The sequence below is a fragment of the Zalophus californianus genome, chromosome 5 (genome assembly GCF_009762305.2).
Source record: "Zalophus californianus isolate mZalCal1 chromosome 5, mZalCal1.pri.v2, whole genome shotgun sequence".
NCBI lineage: Eukaryota > Metazoa > Chordata > Mammalia > Carnivora > Otariidae > Zalophus > Zalophus californianus.
Genome location: NC_045599.1, coordinates 78,768,031 through 78,778,943, shown reverse-complemented (window position 1 = coordinate 78,778,943; position 10,913 = coordinate 78,768,031).

Sequence of the window (10,913 nt, the reverse complement as noted above, 5' to 3'; positions counted from 1 at the left end):
TGTTCAAATGTCCATTATTAGATCATTTATTCCAGGGGATTAAGACTGGATCTCTCATTTTAACTTAAATATGCAATTATAAACTGAATGCTGAATACTTTGAATCATTATTAACAGCTTGGTATGAATAAAGTTGTTAGGGTTTTTTTTCACAGATGAACTTAGTAAAATATAACTGGATAGAGTGAAATATTAGTCAAGTCAGGCTTCAGTAGTGTGTTTTATAGAGGAATTCTGGGCAACTCCGGTGAAGATATTGGCACTAGGCTTCTTCGAGTAACCGAGGTACCACACTACAGGGTATGCTGAAGAAGTGGTGGCAAGGTTTTAAAACAAACCTAACTTTAACTCTATAAAATAAAGAAAAAAAAAGTAGAGAGAATTGTTGGTGTTGTTCTTCTAATATTTTTAATTCTTCGCCCTTGGAGCTTGTGGGTGGTTTTTACTTTCTCACCTACCTATTGCTAGATAGAAGTTTGTAAACTAATTAGGGCTGATCTGTGTGCATGGGATGTGTGCAGGCACACAGGGTTCTGGTTGGAATGTTCCCATGTTTGATTTAATTTTCTGTTGTCACCATCTTTAAAGTCTTCAATTTTTTTAAATAAGAGATGCCACGCTTTAACTTTTCATTGATCCCCACAAATTAGGTAGCCAGTCCTATAAATAGTTCTGAGCAATTAATTGTGAGTAGAAGTGATATGTGTCCCTCCTGGGCTAGTACATTTAAAGTCATGGAAAATCTTGTCCAGTTTTCTTCTTCCACAGCAAATGATCCAGGTTTTTCTGTCAATCTGAGCCCAAGAGTGCGTTTCATGTTGAATAGTCATCAAGTGAAAATAATGGTCATGCCATATGAAGGAGAAATAAGCTTGCAGTAGATTACAAATATTGACACAATTCACATTGTTCCATGTATGTTTGACCCTTAGGAACATGCTTTCATAGCTTCTTACATTGAAAGTGGTCTTCTTTTCCACCCCTTGAATCTAGGCTTCCTTGTAACTTGCTTTGGGCAATAAACTGTGATGGAAATAATGCTTAATCTGAGCCCAGACCTCAAGGGGCCATCCATGCTTTCTCCCTCTCTTGGAACTCTGACAGCTCTCATGTGAATAAGCAAGGCTTATTGCTAGAGAATGAGACCATAAGCAGCAGAGATGAACCATCCCAGTTGAGATGGCAAGTATGTGTGAGAGCCAAGACATATGAGTAAAGGCTACCCCCGATGATCCACAGCTGACCACAGACACATGCATGATCCCCTCTGAACACGGATACCTCTGCAGAACTACCCATCTGACTATTAGCTTTTGAGCTTTTTGTTTTACTTGGCAAAAATAATTGATTCAGAGATTTGGAAGATGCTTGTTACCACAGCATACTGACTGAAAAACTATTTTTTGAGCACTTACTATATGCTGCAGACACTATTTTAAGTTCTTTATATATTATCACATTTGAATCTTAAAACAATTATATTGTTCTATTATTTTCTCATTTTACTGATAAGTGAAGTAACAGAAAACAATTCATCCAAGGGTTGCGATACATAGTACAGCAGAATGCAAACCCTGTAATTTCACATTTGGGCCCATTTTTGCAATCACTGCCTTATTTTGCTCAAGGTCACAGCAATTGCTAATGGAAGAGTTAGTTGTATGACAACATAGATTGTTGGACATCAACATGCAGGTTTCTTATTCACTAGATCTGAAGTGGGGTCTGAAAATTTGCGTGTCTAACAAGCTGCTGGAATATGTTAATATTGTTAACTGGGGACCATATGTTGCAACTACCGCTCTTGGCTTTTGACCTTGACTGGTTAAAATGTATTATATTAAAATTCAGAGTATTTCTCTTGAAATTTATTGTTCTGGATACTTTTTGTATTAAGTAAAGTGAAACATAGTTTGATATTTCTAAGAAACATTATATTCACTTCTATTTGTCAGTTTAAGTGAACCACAGAATTCCTACCTAAGACAGGAAATTTTGTGGCAAGATCTTAAAGCAGAACTAGTCAATCTCTGATTATTCTTTTGATTCAGAGATGCCTAGAAAAACTTGCAGTTATAGGTACAGTGAGAAGATTTAGTACTAGCATTTTTAATATTCAATTTCACCACATTTTCAGGCTGTTTTGGTTTTTAAAAGTAGTAGTTCATGTAAATCTAGACTTCTCTGGTAATTGAAAAAAGAAAGAAAACTGCAACTTAATTTGTTTCCACAAAGGCTGTATAAAAACAGACATTCTATGCTGATGTTAACCACAGGAGGTCATGGTGAAAGCCCGCTGATGTTCTGATTACCACAATGAGTCTGTGTAGGCATCACTGATGAATTGTTACTATTGTGTATTCACTCACAACTGCATTGCACTCTATTATGAAAGTTTATAGCGCAGTTTTATCATTACAAGTAACACGCACAGCCAGACAACCCTGGGGAAAACATACTTAAATAGCGGATTAAAGAGGTTACTTAAGTGGAAGAAATAGTCTACTATTAATTAGAGAAATGAATATTTTCAACTGTGAAAACCTGGGTTTGCTGCCACTTCCATCTGGGGTTATGGCTATCTAGGCAACAACATCAGGGTGAGGCCATTTTTTATAAACTGTCCATTGGAACGACTGAGGAAAACAAATATAGTAATTTCACCCAAATCATCAAATTGTAGATGGGCATCCTAGCCATCCTCTATTGAAATTATTGATTCCAGTGGTATCACAGCTGTTATCTTTCTTGTAAGTAAAGAATCAGCTGTCACTTTCATTGGAATCAAATTATCTGGCAAACGCTGATTTGTTTAAAAGATTTTATTTATTTATTTGACAGAGAGAGACACAGCAAGAGAGGGAACACAATCAGGGGGAGTGTGAGGCAGAAGCAGGCTCCCCACTGAGCAGGGAGCCCAATTCAGGACTGGATCCCAGGACCCTGGGATCATGACCTGAGCTGAAGGCAGACGCTTAACGACTGAGCCTCCCAGGCCCCCCCAAGCAACGATGTTGAATACAAAGTTAACGTGTGTCTCCCAGTTCAATTTGAGAAGCATCTGCTATAGAAGGGATTTGCCTCAACACAATAAAGGCCATATATGAAAAAATGACAGCTAACATCATACTTAGTAGTGAAAAATGAAAGCTTTTCCTAAGATCAGAAACAAGACAAGGATCCCATTTTTTTACCACTTTTTCAACATAGTACTGGAAGTCCTGGCCAGAGCAATTAGTCAAGAGAAAGAAACGAAAGGCATCCAAGTCAGAAATAAAGAAGTGAAGTTATCTCTGTTTGCAATTACATGATCATATATGTAGAAAAATCTAAAAATTTAACAAAAGATGGTAGAACTAATAAACTATTTGGTAAAGTAATAGAAATTGATTTGTAACATCAAAGAAAGTGGCATAAAAAACATACAAGAATCACTTGCATTTCCATACACTAACAATGAACTATACAAAAAGCAAAGTAAGAAAACAATCCCATTTATAAGAACATTAAAAAAATACTTAGAAATAAACTTATCCAAGGAGGTGAAACATTTGCACAGTGAAAACTATAAAACATTAATGAAAGAAAAAGTTTGTTTTAGATCTTCAAAAAAATTTAAAGAGATGTGAACTATATTTACCATATATCATTAAGTAGGTGAGCATTAAAATGCCTCTGGAATAAACAAAATCAGGTGCCCACCTTTATGCCATTTATGGTAAATCCATTTGCCTGCCATTTACTGAGTATGCACCAAGTGCCAGGTTTTGAACTTGGCACTTTATGGATTATCCTTTATCCTCACAATCAGCTTTAAGTTAAATATTTTCTTCCCTTATTAAGTAATTCCCAAATGGGTTCTTGTAAACAAATCCTCTCATAGCACATTATCTATTCCATTACAGTTATTTGAAAACTGTGCATTTGTATTAATGGTAACTAAGTCCAAGGATCAAACTAGTAATGTTGATAATTCAATACATACATAATTATCTATTGGAGATACCTCTATATTATGTCAAAACATTAATAAAATGTAAAAAGAAAAGAACCCATGATTTAAATAGTAATATAATAGGAGCTGCATTTGGGGCTTATTTTACCAGTCATGTGGAAGTGATTATAAAAGACAGTACTTGATTTCTACATCTACCTGCCAGATATTTCTTCACTTCTTCCTTAATAACGAAATCAGAATTTTGTTTTGTTCAATTATCTAGCCCAAAAGGACAGTAACCCTGTCCAAAATGTAGAGGTAAATATACTTTAATGAAAACAAATCATAGAAATCCCAGACCTCTCATAGATGATTAATTTAGGCGGTGATACAGTTCAATAGGATGTGAAGGAATGTCAGCTCTGAGGTTTCTTGGCAAGGTTTCTTTGATTTTTAATGATTTAATTGGAATAGACAGCATTCCCCGCCCCCAGTGGACGTTGTTATATTTTTCTGTGACAAATGGAACTGCTTCTCCCATCTTGTGATAACAGGGTATTTGGAAAGAGGACAAGACCAATGCACTGAAGATGACAGAGAGAAAAAAGAGAATAGCCAAGGTTCTAGGTAATACCATTTATAATGTTTTGCTACTTCAGGTTTCCTCAATATACACTATAAAAATTTTAACTAAATGTATTTGATTTAAGCTTTTTCCTGCCTATAGCTGAGGGCATCCTCTTTGTTATAGTATGTAAGTATTAAGCATACAGAGACTCTACTGAAGGAGGAAATTGATTTGATCTATTACTTGTTCTAGGTGATCTCTCTGGGATTCTGAGACCAGCAGTACTTCATTTACCTAATAAATAATTTATCCTACCATTTAGTTCTCAAATTCAAATTACAATCATTGAAGTATATAAAATACCTCAATTAGATTCAGATTCCCCAGAATATGTAGGACTTATTTCCAACAATACCTTGAAAATTCAGGTTATTTCTTTCTGAGATTTCTCTGGCCACCATCTATATAGTTTCATATCCTAATCAAAGAAGATTCTAAAATAGTAAACAAGAATCTAAAGAATATTTTAAATTTCAGTAGACATAGAAGTAACTTCAGATTTATCTGATTTCAAGTCATCTAAGGATAAATAAGAGAAAGCAATTCCAAATTCAGTAAGACAAAAACATGCAGCAACTCAAAGTAGATGAAATTGATTTGTAACATCAAAGAAAGTGACATAAAAAACTGAGACGTGGAAACTTACATGGCCCTTAATAATTTAGTCATTTTTTTAAACTTTTCCTCCCTTACCCCATGCAATGTACTCCCTGGTCTCTCCCTTCTGTTTGCCTCAGAAAGAGAATTTCTTACCATTTTCTCATTGAAACCAGAGTTTTCACTCAGCTGAGATATTTCTCTTCAATCCAGCACCTTCTTCTTGGAATATTCATTTAGCAAATTTCACTTTGACCAGCTTCTACTGCTTCATTTCTCACATTAGATACTGTTTTCTTCTTGATGCTTTTCCTGACCCACTATAACCTGTTAAGGTACTTTTCTATTTAGGGTTCACCTGCTATTTTTCCCATTATGGCATTATTCTATTATATTGAATTTGACTAATAAACTGTGAGCTCTAGAAGAGTGTGTGTTTGATTTGTTCACCATCTTATAGCCAGCATGTAACACAGTACCTAGGTCTTAACAGAAACTTCATAAATACCTGTAGTTTGAATGAATACGTAATAACTACTCCAAGTAACAATGCTGGCATTTTAGAGTTTATAGTAAGAGAAGGGATTATACATAAAAATAATGGAATTGGAAGCTTTGAGAAGAAAACAAAACAAAATCAGACTCACTGGCAGATTATTGCAATGTTTTCAGGATGCGGTATCCCACAAGGTTGTACGTTTAGTTTTATAAACACCAAAAGCTACTGAATACATTATTTTTAGCTTTCTAATATATCTGAGATACTATGCTAGGTGCTGGTTAAATAATAATGAAAAAAATCTTGGCATCTCTGCTTTTAAGAACTTTGCAATCTATGGAATGAGTATCTGAATAATGTGTTTCTGAGTAGGACTTTTTAAAAATATTTGCATTTACCTTCATTCCTCAGATTCCTTTTCTCCCCTAGTTCTCCTTATTAACAATTTACCCAAAGGGTTTATATTTAGATCACAGGATAGGAGAACTTCAATATTATGTTAATCTCTGCATTGCCTATTCAGTTTGGTAAAACCTACGTGTGTTCCATCTTGAATTGTTGACTTTGTAGTAGCTTTAAAAAAAAGAGAGATAATGAAAGTGAAGAAATGTATTGGACCTTAAATAAAGGGTGGTTCTAAGACCAACGTGAAGATGATCAAACTTTTAAAATAAAAACAGGTTGGTCAAAGTGGTGGAACAATAATGTAATTTAACTTCTCTTGGTGTAAATATGCTGAATGTTCTTGTAGAATTAACCCTGGCCCAGTGCTTGATTACTGTGAAAATATCGCACCTCTGTGCTTTATTGGTAAATAAATGCTATGTAAGGTTGAACTAAGTTACAACTTCAGAGACTGATAACAATTTGTATTATGAATGCTAATTTTTAGCACAGGTGAAGCCGCAAACAATAATAAATCCTGGTTAATACAAGGTGCAAGAATAAGAAATATTTCCGTATTATAAACCAACGTTCATTTTCTTGCTGATGAGGCTTAAATCCTGACTTCTCATTTGGTATAGAGACTGAGCTCATCATGTCCATAATATTATTGGAAAGGCAGGTACTTCAATTAGGGCAAACATTAAGCAAAAACAAACAAAACAAAATACTCGCATGCTTCAGAAATTAGAGAACAAATCTAATTTTCCTGTTTTATGGCAAAAAATCTTTAGAATAATTTAACTAGATTATAAAGACCATTTGTAATAATAGAAATAAATGTCATTCATTATTTTGCTATTCTAAATTGCTATTATAACTATATTTCACTTTTCAAGCTTTTACCTTTTAAAAAAGAACATTTTTTCTTGAAAATCTTTGTTTTCTCCCTCTATATATCTATATATGTATATGTGTATCTATATACCAGTTCATTCATACATGTACAAAGTTTATTTTTTCCCTTGGTTTAAGATTTTATTATGCTGATTCTTGGAATGCCTATTAATTAGAACAAATGCCATTTTGTATTAAGGTTTTTTACAGATTTCAGATGGTATTTCCAAGAGGAAAAACAGACAACTGAAAAAGACCCATAGGTGATCCAGGTATCAGAGTATACAGGTTAGAACTTTAACTGAAATTAGCATGTTTACCAAAATGGGGGGGGGGCGGGGGAAGGACTTTGGAAGAACACGTGAAATGATTGCCAAGTTTATTAGATTGCAACATGGAAAGTTCCTAGAAGAGACTGATACGCCCTCCAGAGTTTACTGTTGCACTTGAACAAAGACACCGTTGACTCCCTTTTGTTTGCTGAATTACGAGTGTAGAAGCATGGGTGAAGGAGTCTGCTGCTACAGACACAAGTCATTGCCACAGTGGGGTATCTTGTACTCCTCTATTAGATGCAGGAAGAGTATGAGCCTGCCAAATGTACACCATTGTACAGAGCTGTGCTCAAGCTGTCTTTAAGTAACCTGTCCTGATTTTATTATGAGCCTTCAGGAACAGTAACTACTGCAGGCAGGAATCAAAAAGTTTAGCCTAAATATTCATAGCACATATCAGGAAAATATAAAGTGCTGAGTTTCTTACACAGCCTCCAAATAGCCCAACAATATTCTGATGACAGTCATTTGCATTATGTTGAAGATTGCTATAGGTTTCATTACTTTTCTTTTCTGTTATTACCTTATTTTATTTTCATGGGAATAAACATATCCTTTCCCTTTGTCTTGAGCAAAGCTATGAAAATTATAGTGTGAAGAAAATTCCATATGTGCGATGCACTATTCGTAAATAAGGATTTATATGTCATATTTTCATTTTCTACTTTAAAAGATTTATTTTAGAGGTGATCTTTATCACAGTATTGGGAGATCAATAACCACTTCTTTAAGCAGAAAGTAAAAATTATCTATTAATTTTTTTTAAAAAATTATCTTTGTATCACCACAGATCACGTTACAAGTGGCGATTGCTATACCCCATTGGGAAAAGATACGTATATGTCAAATTGCATCAACTCTGATGTTAGGAAGACCTAGACTAAATGTAACTTTCTATCACCTTTAATTCAAATAGTTGATAATTTACCCTGGGTAGTTGTTTAAACCTATCTTGCACTGGGTACTGTGTATGTAATATGCAAATAAGGTTATCTCAAAATGAAGTTTAACACAGTGTCTTAGAAAAAGCAAACAGTACAGTGCCTGGACAGAGTGCCTAAGCAGTGCACAGGAATTCTTATTACCAAGAGTTCTTTTTCCTAAGCTGTTCCACTCTCTTCCTTATTTCTAGTTACTGAAATCCTACTTGTGGGCAAACTTAAATACTACTTCTATTTTCCCAGCTGTAAGTAATAATTTCAACTGAAACTTGAAAATAATTTAAAATTATAAATATCAAAGTAATACTCGGAAGAAGTCAACTCCTTTTTAGGCCTTTATTTCAAGGTAACAGTCAGTATTCAGACTCAAATATTAAGGAAAAATAAACAGGTAACTCATATAACTACTGCATGACATACTGTTCACAGAAGGGTTACTTTTATGAAGCTGACATTTTAATATTAGAAGTGGGGATTCTACTTTACATTTCATAATTTTCTTAAAGATGTTATAAAAATAATACCCCACTCTTATATAGAACACACAGCTACTGAAAATCCACTGCTCAGTATTTTCATTACTTTTAAAGAAAGAGGAAAAAGGACAGTATGCCATTTTGTATAACTAGGGAGTTTAATAATTATAATAATAAAAAACTCTCATATAAAGAACAAAATTAGCTGCACTTGCAAAAGGAGCATAAAACACATTAAAATTTGCTAGAGTAAGTGCTTCTTCCTTTTAATGAGCTGAAGCATATTCTGTGTCTGTACAATTGGATACAATCCTATCAGGACAGGAAAGGGCTATTAAAGCTGAAGAGGCCAGAATATAGCAAAATCTTGAATATTAAATGCTTAATAATATCTTCATTCATATAGAGATTCATCTTGACATTGTTAGTGGATTTCAATGAAATGCATGTAATTAACATATCTGTAGTTATTATTCTTATTTTTAAGGGAGAGTGCACCTATTTAATATGAATTTTAATTTTATATATAAACTTAATATTAAAAATATAATAATCATTGTTTTTATTCCTACAGGGAGATTAAATCAAACTAAACAACATAAGAATTCGGCATTGATAAATTATAAAGCAATAAATGCACAAGGAAAATGTGTCAAACATGACTTGGAAGGGCCAGAAGCAGTTTTCAACAAAGTCCCCATGTGACTAACATTTTCTTTCCTATACCTTTTACTTTAGTGTTCCTTAAGTTTATGTTAATAAGAAAAAACTGTAATCATTAAATCCATAAGCAGTTACAATCACTTGACAAAGTCAAATTTTAGCCGATAGCAACACAGGATGATTGAACAGTTTTCCATAGTACCATGTGTCTCTTCTCCAAAAGAGTTGTGGAATTCATAGATATGATATGCATTAATAACAAGGGATGCTGATGCAATGTTCTACCTTCTACATGAAACTGGCATTCTTAGCAGGGGTAAAATCATGTGTTTTTTTTGAGTTTTTTTTTTTCTCCATGGAAATGGATAGCTCAGCAGACAAAAGTGAAGTCAATGTTTATATCCTATTAATTAATCATAAAAAAGTCAAAAGCCAAATATAATTTTTGATTTACTAAATTACATTCTAAATAGTAAATATTTGCTTTTTCTTTGTAAGTGATTTGATAAAAGCTTTTGAGGACAAGCTTTCAAATCCCAGAAATGTGTCATTATGTTGAGAAGGCATTGAACAGAGTTTTGAGAAGATGACAAAAATCTCCGAGTAATGGAGATTTTAGGGTTCTAAGAGTTAGAACTATGGGGAAATATCTTCAAATACCGGGGCAGCTGCATCCAGTGGTTACAGATCAGCTCAATTCAGATCCTCCCTCTGATTAGTGCTGCTATGGCTATAACCTCTGGTGCTCTCTCAGAAGAGAAGTTCTCTTCTAACCTCAACCAGAAAGTAGACATTTCCTTTGATAATCCTTTATAGAGCTGGAGACAGTTTAATACTTAGAGAGCCAAGGAATAAGAGAAGGAACATGTGAGTCCTGATAATACCAAGAATTTGATTGGATGAGAAGGGTATTTTAGAGATTTTCAGAATTTGAGAGTGCAATGCACTGAATGTTTATGTCCCAACCCCCAATTTCTGTGTTAAAACCCTAATTCCAATGTGATGATATTTGGGATTAGGGTCTTTAGGAGGTAATTACGTCATGAAAGTGGAGTCCCCATGAAGGGATCAACGCCCTTATAGGAAGAGGTGAGAGAGCTAGCTCTTTTTCCATGACCTAAGCATACACTTTGAAGTCTGCTGTCTTTAAAGCAGGAAATGGGCTTGTACCAGATATTGGCATTGCTAGAACCTTGATCTTGGACTTCCCCAGCTATAGGGACTTTGAGAAATAAATGTGTGTTTTTAAGTCCCTCGAGTCTATAGAAATTTCTTACAGCAGCCGGAACTGACAAGACAGAGAAGTCTTAAATGTTATGAACTTATTAGATTTCCAATATGTTAATAATGAAGACATTCAAACAGAATTACAAAAATTGGTTGTTCTTTAAATGTAAACAAATTTACACTTTTCATACAAATTTATGATGACTGCAAATATAGAATCTTTTAGCTATGTCATTAATAATCTAAATTTTAACTTCCTTAGAAATATGAAGCTTAGGGCAAATGACCCTTTTTCCTGCATTGGATTACACCACAGAATTTCTGCCTTA